The sequence below is a fragment of the Petaurus breviceps genome, unplaced genomic scaffold (genome assembly GCF_028583685.1).
Source record: "Petaurus breviceps papuanus isolate PSGF00001 unplaced genomic scaffold, PetGlider_PUasm1.0 90895, whole genome shotgun sequence".
In the NCBI taxonomy this organism is placed as follows: Eukaryota; Metazoa; Chordata; class Mammalia; order Diprotodontia; family Petauridae; genus Petaurus; species Petaurus breviceps.
Window position 1 is genome coordinate 20,748,540 of NW_027187372.1, and position 15,498 is coordinate 20,764,037.

The window sequence follows — 15,498 nt, forward strand, 5'->3', positions numbered from 1 at the left end:
ATAAATTCTAAACAAGTTGCCTGACAGCATGAATTGTATTTCTAGTCTATAAGTACAAATGAAAATATTAAGCAATCTATTTAAATAACTAAGAAAAATGTAAAGTTTTTACAAGGTGTGATAGTTCACAATGTCTAATAGTTGAAGGAACTTCAAAGTAAGCCAGTTAGCCCTACATATTTAGCTTTCTTTTTCTTCATCAAGTCCAGAAAAAAACAAAGCTACAGCCCCAAATCACTAAAAGGAATGCAAATCAAAATTACCTCACACTCAGAAACTTATCAAAACATGATAAATGACAGGAACAATCACTATGAGAGGGCTTGTGGAGAATAGGAACACTAGTGCATTGTTGGTAGAGCTATGAAATAAATGCAACCACTTTGGAAACAATTTGGAATTAAATGACTAAATCATATGACTAAAACCCCCAAACCCTTTGACCCAGAGTTTTTACAACTGGGTATATACACCAAGGCCACTGAAAACCAGAAAAGACCCTACATACACCAAAATCTCAATAGCAGTGCTTTATTTGTGTCACAAAGGACTGTAAATAGATGCACATACATAGACAAAGGAATAAACAAATCATGGCACATTAATATAATGAAATGTTACTGGGCTATAGAAAATGATGAATATGACAGAGAAACATTTAAAAATGTCCATAATTGGTGTCAGATTCAAATAGAAATGACCCTGCAGTCTGCAAATTAATTTAGAAAACCACAAATTAGCATTATCTATGTCATCTTGCATTTTTATATATTTTGTTAAACATTGTCCAATTACACTTTAATCTGGTTTGACTGCATGCAAGAGCAGCTTTGTTCACAAGCAAGAGTTTGATATCACTGACGTACATGACCTGAAGAATGAAGTTGGAAAAGCCAAGAAATTAATATGCGTGATGCCTATAATAATATAAATGCAAGAACAACCATGAGATAATCAAAAATTAATATTGCAGAACTGCGAAGAACAACATGTCCCCAAAGAAGAAATATGAGAAAATATCTCGATTCATTCCTTTGCAGAGGTGAGTTCAAAGGTATGAAACACTGAATGCATTTTCAATATTTTTTGTCAATTTACTGTTTGGTTTTTTTCTTTCACTCTTTTCTCCCTTTTTTTTCACTCTCAGTATTTTTTTCTTTTGAATTATGCTTTGTTATGTTGGATGGCCTTCTAGGAGAAGGGATATCAAGAAGAAATTTAGGCTAACTAAAAACGAAATACACTAATACAAATATTAATGTATTTTTTAAAAAACAGTTACAACAGTGACATTAACCCTATACATGTTTGGTGCACAATTCACTTTGGGAGCACTAGTAACTTTATTTTTCAATAAATTCTGATGACATGATAAAAACAGAAATTAATATCAATGTAGTTATTAATGTCATGTAGCTATTAACATAAAAAAATAAAGTGTTCTATCCAGAAGTACAATGTATCCCAAATATATAGGGACTTGTGATTTTGTCATTATGGACAATCCCATGACTTTGTTGTTGTTGTACAGTTATTTTTACTCCTATCTGATTCTCTGTGACACCATTTGGGGTTTTCTTGGCAAGGACACTGGAGTGATTTGTCATTTCCTTCTCCAGCTCCATTTACAGATGAGGAAACTGAGGCAAACCGTTTTTAATGACTTGTCCAGGGAACTTAGGCCAGATTTAAACTCAGGAAGATCAGTCTCTCTGGTACTCCATCCACTGAGCCACCTAACTGCCACAACACACTCCAAAGCAAACCTCACTATGGGTTGAGAAAATTACCTAAGACTAAGAGAGATTCAATCATTCATCTATGATAACAGAGTCAATGTCATTGGGTATTATATTTGTGCAGCCATTCCTCAATTGAGAGGAACTTTCCATTTCTAGTTCTTTGCTACCACAAAAAGAAGTAGTACAAATAATTACTTATGTGGATCCTTTTCCTCTTGCTTTGATCTCTTTGGGTATAGACTTAACTCCTAGGTCAAAGATTACACAAAGTTTAGCACTGTTTTGGGAGCAGCTCCACATTGCTTTCCAGAATGGATGACCCAATACATAGTTGCAACAGTAGTCCATTAATATGCTTATCCCTACAGCATTTGCCATTTTCCCTTTTGTCAGCTTTGCCAATCTGATGAGTATGAAGTGGAACTTCAGAGTTGCTTTAATTTGCAAGTAATTTGGAGCATTAAATTTGGCACATTTTTTCATGTCTATTAATAACTTGGATTTCTTCATCTGAAGACTTACTGTTCATATTTTTAATCAATTATCAACTAGAGAGTAGATCTTATAAATCTGAATCAATTGCTGTATATCTAGAAATTAGAACTTTACCAAATAAATTTCCTGCAAAGTTACCACCCCCCCATAGTTTTCTACTTCCTAATTTTATGTGCACTGATTTTCTTTATACAAAGCTTGTTAATTGGGTACACTTAAAATTGTACATTTTATCTTCCATTAACCTCTTTCTCCTATGTTTGATCATCCTCCATCCATATATTTTGTATTAGTTTATGATGTCCCCTAATGTATTTATAATTCTTCTCTTAATGTCTGTCATGTACTCATTTCAATCTTACCTTGGCATGCAGAGTAAGATGTGAGTTTGTATTTGGTTTCTGCCAGATTGCTTTTCAGTTTTCTCATCAGTTTTGTCATAAAGTAAGTTCTTACCCCAATGGGTAGGGTCTATCAAAACAAGAAAACTGTGCTTATTTGTTTCTGCATGTTGTGCTTCTAATTTGTTCTACAGACTTTTCTAATTTTTAACCACAGCCAAATAATTTTGATCACTATTACTTTGTAGTAGGATGTGAGATGCATTATTGCCTAGTCCCTTAACTTAGCTTTTTTTCCCACTATTCTTCCCAATATTCTTGAATTGTTGTTGTTCCTTCTTATGAATTTCATCATTTTTGCTGTTGTTGCTGCTCTATAAAGTAATCCTTTGGTAATTTGATTGGTACGGCACTGAAAAAGTAAATTAACTTGTACTGCATTGTCATGTTTATCATACTGGCTCAGCCTATTCCTGAGGAAGTACTCGTTCTCCAATTATTTAAGTCTGCCTTTATTTGTATTTAGAAATACATCATGATTGTTTTCATACAGTTCTCTATATGTCATGGGAGATAGAATTTCAACTTTTTGGTACATTATGGAGTTGTTTTAAATGGGATTCCTCTTTCTGTTTATTCCCTCTGGATTATATTCATAATGTACAGAAAATCCTGATGAGTTATATGATTTTCTTGTATATACTACAACTTTGATGAAACTGAGTTGTTCAAATTACTTTTTAGTTGACTGGAAAGGGTTCTCTAATGAAACTATCATATCATATGTGAAAAATAATTATTTTCTTTCTTCTTTGTCTATGTTGATTCTCTCAATATTTTTCTCATCTTTTTGACATAGCATTTCCAGCACTATGTTAAATAGTTGCATCAATGGACACTTATACTTTACCCCTGATATTAGAAAGAATTCTACTTTATATTATTATATATTATATATTATATTATAATATTATATATAATTATATATAATGTTTGCTCTTAGTTTTAGATAAACACTACTTTCATATGGTTTTTGTTGTTCTTTTTATTAATTGGCTTATGATATTACTTTTCCTAATACTGATTCAACCTCAGATTACAGTACAAATCCCACATGATTATGCTATATAACCTTTGTAACATTATATGGTTATTATTCTACTTGTTAATATTTTTTAACATTTTGCATCAGTGTTCACAAGGAATATTAGTCTAATCTTCTTTCTGTTTTAATTATACTTAGTATAAGCATAAAGACCATATGTAGATGATAAAAAGAAATTTGGTAGGCTCCTTTTCCCATTTTTTAACAGATTATATAATATTAGAATCAAATATTCTTTTAATTTTTTATAGAATTAGCTGGTAAATTCATCTGCCCTCAGGGTTTCTTTGGGACCTCATTTATCACTTGTTCAAATTCATTTTCTTAGATTAGTTATGTCCTCTCTTCTTTTCAGTCTTTTTATTTCCTACTTCTGCAAGAATCAAATAATTTCATTAATCATTAATTTAATTGGCAAATAACAGCAGAAACAATTTCTAATAATTTCCTTTATTTCTTCATCATGTATTTGCTTTTGTTTCAATATTGAGTATTTGATTTCCTTTTTTTATCAAATTAGCTAATGATTTTTTAATTAAAAAAAGGTCCTAGTTTCATATGTTCATTTATTTTGCTTTCAGTTTTGTTAATCTCATCTTAGTTTTTCACAATTTGTATTTTCGCATTCATTGATGTTTTTAAATAAAATTTTGTTTGTCTTCTAATTATTGCTGCTTTTTTAAATTGACCCACTCTTTCTCCCTTTTTCTATATGAAAGTACTTAGAAATATACTTTCCCCCTAAAAGCTTCTTTGGCTATATCACAAAAAATGTGATATGTTGTTCCACTTTTCTCATTTTTCTTAGTAAAATAGTTTATCATTTCTATAATTTGTTCTTTGGCCCATCAACTCATTAGGATTAAGTAATTTATGTTGGCAAATTTTTAATCCTCTCTTCGGAAGCAATTTATTGAATATATTTTCATTGCATTATGTAAATTATATGTTACTATTTCTTTTTAACATTTTATTTGTGATATTTTATGTCTAATACATATTTTTTATGAAAGTGTGATGGACAGCAGAAAAAACACGTATTCCTTTCTCTTACTATTCAATAGTCACCAGAGTTCTAGCTTATCTAACTTTTCTAATAACATAGGTGCTAAACCTTTTTCTGATTTTAAAAGAAAAAAATATTATATTGCCTATATGTGAAAGGGTTACATTGAAGTCTCCACTATTATTCTATTATCATTTTTCTACTCCCTGGAACCCACTTAACTTTTAAAGTATCACCATAGATTGTGAGCTCCTTGAGGGCAGAGACAGTCTTTCCCTTTCTTTCGATCTCCATTGCTTGTTGGAGTGTGTGGCACATAGCAGGGACTTAATATTTACTGACTTTATACTGGGTGTCCCTCTCTCCTTCAAGCTAGAAATGCAACAATTAGACCCAATCTCATTAACGATCAGCACAAATACTTTGATGTGGGTCCATTTTTCTGACTTGGCTGGGTTTGTCTCTTTCTAAGCATCCTAGCGACCCACAATCTGGGGGTCACATGGTATGTGTCAGTGAAAATACACAATGGATTTTTACCCTGCTGCAAAATTTATGTCAGAAAATTAGAGCTCAAGTATCACCAGCTTCAGCCCAAATAGCAGGGGTATAGGTATTTGACACTACACCTGGCTCCCTTAAGTGTTTATGATGCTTCACCATTTGGTGTATATATGTATAGTTTTGATATTATGTCACTGGTTCCTTTCAGCATAATGTAGCTTTACTATTTGTCACTTCAAATCAAATCCATTTTATCATAACAGGTTTTTGTTCCAATCCCTTATTTTAACTCTGGGTGAATCTTTATGTTTCAAGAGTGCTTCTTATAAATAATATATTGTTAGATTCTGTTTTCTAACCCATTCTGCCCCTTCCACCATTTTGTGAATTAGTTTATTTCATTTACTGTTGTGATGGTTGTTAATTTTTTCTATTCTTTTATATCAGCACAAGTGTTCTAAGTTTAATATAATCAACTAATTAATTTCTCCTCTTCTGCTGATTTGTCCCTCTCTTCTTTCCCTCCCCAGAAGATGAATCACAGGTTGTTATCCTTTCTTTTTCCTTTATTTCCTTTTAAATCTCTGTTCCACTCTCTGACCTGTTTATTGTTTTTTGGACTATCCCTCAAAGAACCTCCCTTCTCCCTATTTTCCTCCTCCTCCCTTTCCCTCCCATTTCCCTTTTAAGTGAAATGTATCTCTGCATCCAGCTTTGTGTATTTGGGTTCTTTCCTCCTTTGACCAGTTCAAATGAAAGTGAATTTCAAGTGGTACCCATTCATCCACACCCCTTCTTTTTTATTACTAGTCTTTTGTTTGCATATTCTGATTATGTAAAATAAATTTTCCTCACCTTTCTCTCCCTTTTTTCTTCCAGTGTATTTCCTTTTCCCTCCCTTTTCTTTCTTCTACTGGGATCATCAAAACATAAAACCACTCCCTGGTCCTCTCTCTTATTTGATTCCCTTTATGATCCCTAATATTAGGTTTCTGACAAGACACTTGTGTCCTCTCTCTCTAGTAAAATGTCAACACTTCGTTATTATTTAGTCCCTTGTGATTCCTTGCACATATTTGTATTTTTGTTTCTCTTGACTCCTATGTTTGTATTTTGAAGTTTCTACTTACCTCTAGTCTTTTCATCAGGAATGTTTTTTACAAGTCCTTAATTTCACTAAAAGCCCATTTTATTCCCATACAATTATATTCACTTTTTCTGAGTAAATTATTCTTGGTTATAATTTTATATCACTTGTCCTTTGAAATGTCTTATTACAAGCTCTCTGCTTCTTTAAAATAGCATCTGCTAAATCTTGTGTGATACTAAATATAGTTACATAGTATTTGAACTCTTTTGTTGTTTGTATTATTTTTTTTTCTTTTTACCCAGAAGCTCTGGATTTTGGCCATGATGTTCCAGGGAACTTTAATTTCGGTGTTTCATTTCAGAAGTACTAGTAGAGTATTGCTATTGTCACTTTGTTTGAAGAGATCTGGAGTTTTCTTTCATGATTTCTTTAAAAATCACACACACACACACACACACACATATTACATAGAGAGAGAGAGACAGAGACAGACAGAGAGATTCTTTTTCTTGGGGGTGGGGTCATATTTTCTGGTAGCCCAGTGACTTAAAAAAAATGTTTTCCTTGAACTTTTTTCCAGATCAGTTTTTTTATGAGATATTTTCCATTGTCTTCTATTTTTCAGTCTTTTGATTATCTTTTAATATTTCTTGTTGCCTCATAGAGTTACTAACATCTTTTAGTCCATTCTAATTTTCAAGGCATTATTTACTTGTTCATTAATTTGAAGTACAGTTTAAATGGCAAAATAATCGAACAACAGGGTACCTTGTATAATGGTATACAGTTGCAGTACTGAAAGAGAATAGAATGGTGAATTTGAACTCTAGTGGGCATTTTACAGTATAGCTTCTTGTATAGCTATTGCAAAGGCAATTATAACCTAATTTTATACACTTGATTAATTTAAAGTCAGTTGTTACTGTACTTGATTATTTTATACTAGTGAACACATTAACCAGCCATGAAGTAAAGCTCCCTTCTATTTTTCTTCACTGCTTTTGCATTCCAAACCTCTCCCTGATTCTTTAAGACACATAGAGTTATGCCTTTCTTACCTAATGTACCCAGAGTATGATATTCCTTTTTTTGGCCTTTTCATCTGGTTATACTCCATGTCAGAAATATTTTCCCTCCTCACCTCTATCTCTTGAGACCCCTAGATTCCTTCAAAATTCAGCTTAAGTTCTTAAAAGGGATCTTTCTAGAATGTCCCAGTTGCTAGGACTTAAATTAATTTGTATTGTTAATTAATTTATATTTTTGGATGCATTTTACATATATTTACCTCTGAATAGTTTGCTTCCCCCAAACAAAGGAGTTTTTAACTTATACTATGTAAATTAGTTTATTTAAAAGGTTTTGATAATTATATTTTCAATATAATTTTTTCCTTTGTACTTTATTTTGTTCATTTAAAAACATTATTCTTAGAATACATCTATAGGCTTTACTAGATTGACAAAGGGTTCGTGACATGCAAAAAAAAAAAAGGGTCAAGAAAATCTGCCCAAATCATATGGAAGCTCCTTGAAGGAGGAAAACTTTATATTTTTGTCTTTGTATCACCATCACAGTATAGTGCCCAACAGAAAGGAGATTAGTAAAAATTCTTGTATAATTTATTTGACTTGTATTAATGCCTTGAAAAATTTGTCAGTCAATAAGAATGTTATAATATGAGGTGATGGGAGTACTCAGTGAAGATGGCAGAGTAAGAGAAAGCAATTTGGAACTAGTCAAAAAGACACATAAAATGCACAAGACTGAGTTCTTCTCTGAAAACTCAAGGGAAAACATCCCAGTGAGTAATTTTTAGTGCCAAGGTTAGCATAGGAAGATGGATAGAAGTCTTTGGATACTGAGGATAGGATCTAGTTAGGAAAGTACTACATGAACTCTTCCAGCACAGGAACCAATCTAGTGCATAGTGCTAGAAGTTAGGTGCCAGCAGGAAGTTCTGTCAGTCATACTCTCTGGAGCTGGAATGAAGATCCAGTATGATCTTGGAAGGGAGACCTTTGTCTTGGAGTGCTGGAACAGGGCAGGATGTGGTACCGGGCCTAACGCTATAAATTGGTTAAGGCGCAAGAGCAGAAGTGGGCAGTAGGTTTGTGGTTTATCCTACGATGAGATCAGTCTCACTTCTAGCCACCAGCCCAGTCTAAAGTCTGTGGCTGAATAAACAGGACAGGTAGCTCAGACCAACGAGGAATCTGCAGTTCTTTTGCTCTGAAATTGTGGTTCCTTCCAAACAACCTTATGGTGGCCAGGTCAGCACTCTCCTGGAGTTCCAACAAGGAGATTATAATTACTTATATAGTTATAATGCTTAGACCCAAAGTCAGGTCATTTATTTTGCAAAGCAAAGACTATGTTGTCCTTCATGCAATGCTGCCTCCATGATAAGATATTCACTACTATTTCTACTTTGGAGACAAGAAAATTGAGATTCATAAATGTTAGCTTTAGAGATGTAAGAGACCATATATGCCATCTAGTACAATGCTCTCATTTTACAGATAAGGAAAATGAAGTTTGTATGACTTACACAAGGTCATATAGATGGTAAGCATCACACAATTCCTCTGACTAGAGTCAGTATGCTTTGTTTTGCACCATAAAAATCAGTGACTTAGTTGAAATTCAGGCAATCTTTCCAAGGTCTTGTAATTCCTTAGCTAACACTATTGGCACCAAACTACTCTGCTTTCCATGCTCCCTGAAGGATGTTTTCCAGTGAAATTCTCAGTTCACCCTTATCCTGAAAATGGATATCATGCTTAAAAGAAAAAAGTATTGAGTCACATACAATGTGGAAGTCACATAAAAGATAGCTGATGAATCAAGCCCCATCCCCTAAATTCAAAATTACAAATAATGATAACATTTTAAAACATGAAAATGTGTTTCATGTTATGCCTGTGATTCAGTATTTTCCCCTTATTTTGTGTGGTACTTCTATCTTCAATAGAATAAAAATATTAATCTATTACAATATATAAAGTAGATTAAAGCTTTTTTTTAATTTGTGGGCACTGCTTGGGGCAGTATAATTTTTAAATGGCAGTCAGTTCATTAATTCCTAGTGCAATCCTTCTAATAAGTGATATTTCCTCATTCCTACATGCCTATTCTTTTTCAAGTGACAATTTTCGCAAAATTAATTAAACCCTTCTTGACTAAAAAAATATGTTTCTCTTGGAAGAGTGATTATTAATCTATGCAAATTTATGTTTGAGGCAACACCTTTTTCAGGATCCTGACCAACTTTTTTTTTTTAATGAAGTAATAACTTGTCTTAGAAGTATCCTAATTTTTTCCATCAATCCTTTATTTTCTCCTAATTTAACTAACAGATTAGTTCTGGAGTTTCCTTTGTCTCACTCAGTTTTAAAGCTCTCCATCTTCATAATGACAAATAAATATCAGGCAAATGAATGTAAAACTGCTGTGACATTATGCTGTATTCGAACATATCCAGGAAAGATTCATGAGGAAAGGCAAGTTTAAGAAGTCATTTATTACCCTTTCACCGATATAAATGATTTCTCAATTCTGAATTTCAGTCATAGATTGAGTTCGTTATTTTTTAAATACCTTAAGAATACTAAGAAACTCAAACAACAGTGATGATGTTTATTCTATGGAGCAGGTTAAGCGATTGGTGGTGATCCACTATTTAATATTAAACATGTACAAAATATGAAATGTTGTATAGGATATTTGTCATGGCCCATTACTTACTCTTTTCCTATAAAAAACAAAACTGTCAAAAAATATAAGACATGTGTACAATAAGGCACAATGGATAAAAAGAGCAGAGCAATAATTTTAAAATTTAGATACAACTAAACTCTTAGAAGTGAAGGAGCAGGTTTGGGAATCTGTCCAAATATGAATAGCACTGGACAAATGTTGAGTTTTTCCCAATGCTTGAGCAAGGTCCTTCTGGTTATAGACAGGTGTGACTATAAAATAGCAGATGTCTCACATAAACCACAAGAAACATTCAACCATAATCACAGAATGTTCAGGCTCTAAGGGACCTTAGAAATTATCTAGTCCTAATTGGTAAACTAAGCCCCAGCAAGGGATTGTGGCAGAGTTATGACTGACCCAACTTTGGAACCCAAGACCATGCTTTTCATTTCTAGATCATGGATATGTGCCCTCAAAGATGACCCATTTGTTGCCATATATGGGGAGAGGGAATAGGAAGATTAATTATTTCCTCTGTGTAGGAAGAACCTAGTTTGAATATTCGGTACCACTACTCCTGCCCACATTAGACTAACCATTATCACCTTATTTTCCTACCTATGTATGTGTCTTAAGCTATGTTTTATAATCATAACATACTTAAATTACACCTGTGGGTAGAAGTAAAGACAGAAGTTTTTAGCTATTGATTTGCCCTTTCAGTATCATTTACTCACCTGCTTCTGAACAATTCACTTCTAGGCACTTCCTGACATGACCTCCTTAATAAATACTTTATTTTGTCCCCATTCACTCAGGGTCAGTGGCTTCCCTGCTCTATTCTTTTGACTACAAATCTCTGACTTGTGTAAAGGTGCTCCCCTGTAAGCCAAACTCTCTAAGCTTTACAGGTAGACAATTAGATAATGAGCAGTAGCAAGATGTAGTAGAAAAACACAGGATTGGGTATCAGAACTGGATTCTACCAATCAGCAAACATTTATTAAGTGCCTACAATATGACGGGTACTGAAACCGACACTAGGGATTCAAAGATTTTAATAAATGCAATAAGTCCTGCTCTCAAGGAAATTACATTCTATTGGAGGAGATAACATCTTACAGAGTTCAAATCTGGCCTCAGATACCTAGTAACCATGTGACCCAGGGAAAGTCATTTAATGCTGTTTGCCTTAATTCTCCATCTGTAAAATGAACTGGAGAAGGAAATGGCAAACTATTCCAGTATCTTTGCCAAGAAAAACCCAAATGGAATCACGAGGAATTGGACACGACTCAAAAGCAACTGAAACAACAATGATGAAATATTTCACATAAGTATAATTTCGAATAGTATAATTTCAAATCCTAAACCACTTCAGAGGACGACTTACAATTCATATTAATGGCAACCCTGCTATACAGTAGTATATAGTAGTAGTAGTATGTATAAGCAGCAGCAGTATATAAGTACAGTAGTATATAGTAGTAGTACTACTACTAGGCTCACAGCTTCACAGGATTTTAAACTAAAAGGCACCTTAGAGATCACGTAGTCCAAAACTCGTTTCATAGATAAGAAATGAGTTACATGAAGCCATAAAACTATAAACAACTAAATTCCCAGAATTTCAACTTGTTTTATAAATCCCCATACTATAATTAGAACCCAAGTCCTCTGGTTCTTGATCCAGTTCTCTTTTTATTATGGCATACTCGACCTATATGATCTCAACATTTATCCCAGTTCTGACATTCAGTGATTCTAATGCACAATAATCCAAGTTCCAATCATGCTGTACATACTTACTAGCTATATGACTCTGACTCTAGGATTTTTTGACCGCTAGAGAAGGAGGTAGTTGGGATGGGGTGAATGCAAGACCTTATGCCATCCCTTAAATTCTTCTATCTAGGATGAACTCTACTGCTATTTTTAACTTTCTACTAGTTCCACTGAATGTAAAATTAAGGTGTCAGTAGATAGGCAATTCTAGTCACAGCTGGAATTCTGTCAAAGAAAATCTGACACTTTTCTTAGGGTAATATAGATCTAAATCTAGACTTTCTTGTGTTTTTTCTTAAGATAAGTGTTAGCTATACCATCACCCAGGGTTAGTACTTTTGTTCTACCTCACCTATTGCTTAGGAATTATGATTATTCTAATGATTGCATTTTCCATACCAGTTATGAGTGTGACACAACTCACCAAGCAGCCTGGAATTCTATTCTAAATCAGCTTTTCTATTCATTTTATTATTTTTAAAGGAAATTCTTTATGGTCAAGAAATAGCATGTTTTTGCAACATGATTGGAACGTTTCAAGAGCTCATTGAATAAAAATAGATACATAGAGTACTCTATGGCCCTGCTCATTCTGTTGTGCTTTCTCTGTACAGCATGTCTTATTCTATTTTCATGGCTGTTTTGGCCAACTAACCAAATAGGAAATTATTTTCAAATACTAGATATTTAATTTGGGACTTAACAATGTCCTTTGCTTTAGTAGTATCCTTTTACTCCCTGCTCAGTCCATTTTATTATTCATATTTAAAAAGTGAGAAATTTTAAGACAGCTGATAAAATTAAAACTACTTAATCTTGTTATTATTAATAGCAGAAGTAATGATAATAATAACTAATATTTCTATAATGCTATGTATGAGGTACTGGGCTAAGTGCTTTATAATTATTATTTAATTTGTCCTTCACAACAATCCTGGGAGGCAGGTGCTATTATTATCCCCATTTTACAGATGAGGAAACTGAGGCAAACAGAGGTTAAGTGACTTGCCCAGGGTCACATAGCTAGTAGCTTCTAAGTTCAAATTTGAACTCGGGCCTTCCTGACTCCATATCCAGTATCTATCCACTGTGATACCTCATTACCGAATGTCCATACTAAAATGACACTGGAAATCAAGATGAACCTCTTCCTTTTACATATGAGGAAAAGGGAACCTATTGACTTTGTTGCTTTCCATCAGTAGGAAAACTGTAACTAGAACTCAAGACCTGTCACATGAAAGAGATCACCCTTGTTCTGCTTGGACATGCAAGACAGAATCAGGAGCCAGGTAGAAATTGCAAAAAGGCCAAACTAGGCTTGGTGTCAGGAAAAACTTCCTAACAATTAAAATTGTCCAAAAGTGAGCTGAACCGCTTTAAGATGTAGTAGTTTTCTCTCTCAGCAAAAATGTTCAAACAAAGGCTGGACAACCACTTGTCAAGCATGCTATAAAGGCCGCTCTTATAGGGGAAGGGTTCAAGTCAATGGTTGCTGACTCTCTTTCTAACTCTCACATTCTGGGATTCTGGGATTTTGGTCTAATACTACTCCTATTATACCATGACTTTTGAGAATGTGACTTGCATGGGGATGGGGAAAATTTTTAAACTGCTAATCACTTAAAAAAAGAACTTTTTCCTCAGATAAGCATAGGAGCACATGCCTTACTCCCACCAATCAGGAGGCAGAGGGCGGAGCCTCTCTCATTTTCAGGAGTTCTGAGCTGCAGTGGGTTATGGAGATCAGGTGCCCATACTAACTTCAGTATTAATATAGTTCGCACCCAGGCATGGGGAGGCCACAAGGTTATCTAAAGAAGGGTGAACCAGTACAGTTCAGAAACAGAACAAGTCAAAGGTTATATATGGATAAATAACAAGAGTAGGTCTATGAGTAACCCCTGTATTTCCAGCCTGGGCCAGATGGAAAGACCTAGTTTTCCAATCATAGATAGAAGATAGATGGATGGATGGATGGATGGATGGATGGATGGATGGATGGATGGATGGATGGATAGATCGACAGATAGACAGACAGACAGACGGACAGAAGATATGCTCTAACTTCTTTCCAGCCCTGCCTCTCTATCAGGTGATATATCTATATGCTACTTCTGATTCATTCAGTACAACCAATAAAGCTAGATGTAGCTGATGAATTTTTTAAAAGAATATCAAATTACATTATTGTTATCTTTCTGGGTAAATTCCTGAAAATGGCATATAATGTATTTCTTTACTATGACCTAGAAATTAATTTAAGAAAATAGATAAATAAGCAGACAGATGATAGGTGAATAAAATCTCCTCTAATTAATTTTAAGATTAAATTTCAAGATCAGTTAAAAAAGAAGCACATGATATGGCATTAATATGCATTCACACAGAAAGATAACATTAATATATATATATATATTATATTCTTTTAAAAATTCATCAGCTAGATCTAGCTTTGTTGGTTATACCAAATGAATCAGAAGTGACATAGAAATGTGTTATCTGAAATACAGATGAGGCTTAAAAGAAGTTAGAAAAAGCCTCTCTTCTACCTATTAGTACATTATTGATTATAAGTTAATTTCTAGGTTTCTTACAATGTAGCCCTCTTCCTTTATTAGTCATCCAAAGTCTGTTTAAATCATACCAAACCATTTATATACATAAAATAAAATGTATTTGGAAAAAAAAAGACAATTCTAATCACCCTGGTGATTTATCTATATAAAACTAAAAATTAAGTAGCTTTGAAATATTTGGATTTGGGTGCTTTCATCATAATTTTACTAGTCATCACGATATTTTGGCATTACACTGACAAACAAGAAGCTTGAAAAATCTAATGTTACACAGGATAAAAAATATGGTTAAAAATATAAAAATCATAACTTTAAGATCAAAAAGGTACAAAAGACATCATTAGTCAAACCATTTTATCAATGAGGATACTAAGACCAAAGAAATTAAGTAACATGCTTAGAGGTCATAAAAGTAGCTTAAAAAAAGAAGAAATCAGAGAGAGAGACAGAGAATTTTAGCCTCAGTTTCCTAATTCTAAATCTAGCAATCATTCCATTATACCATGGAAGATAAAACCGTATGAAACATTTCATTGATAAAGAAGCGAATTTTTGGTCTTCCAACAGTAAGACATCAGAAGCAGTGAGATATACTGTAGAGACACTTGGCCTTAGAGTCTAAAGACCTGGGTTCAAGTTCTGCCTCTGACATATACTGGTTGTATGATCCCCAGAAAGTCATTTGATCTCTCTATATCCCAGGTCGTTTATTTTTCCTCCATAGATATCATAACTAGTGCATTTATTGAGACATTCTGCTTCTCCTCTCCTTCCAAATATGAGCTGACCCTACACCAAGTTCTAGGAGCAGGTCAGAGTACCAAGTACAGTCACTTTTCTCCTTGCAGAAGGTCCTGTCAGTCCTAGAATGTCCAGACATCAGCACAACAATGTAGTTCAATAGTTTGTGGGGTTGCATCCTCCCTGTTTTTTCAAACTGGGCTCCTTGGTGCCTGTCAGAGACTAGACACGAGGGCAAAAACATCACTGGCAGTATGCAGCAGACTCCCATAGCCTGTTTTCATTTCAAAGCAAAGCCCGTTTCATTCAATGATCAGGGTTACCACAGGGGAGCCTCATGCTCAGCTACAAGTTGGGGCCAGTGGCTTTTGAGGCTCCTTCCAGATCTGAAATATTGTGGCTCTGTGA

At 34.0% G+C, this 15,498-nt stretch overlaps 1 protein-coding gene across 1 annotated transcript in view; it reads right to left on the bottom strand.

Annotated features, from left to right (window-relative positions):
* The window catches only part of KCNT2 (potassium sodium-activated channel subfamily T member 2), a 550,024-nt gene that overhangs the window by 493,825 nt on the left and 40,701 nt on the right, over positions 1-15,498 (bottom strand). The window lies entirely within an intron of this gene.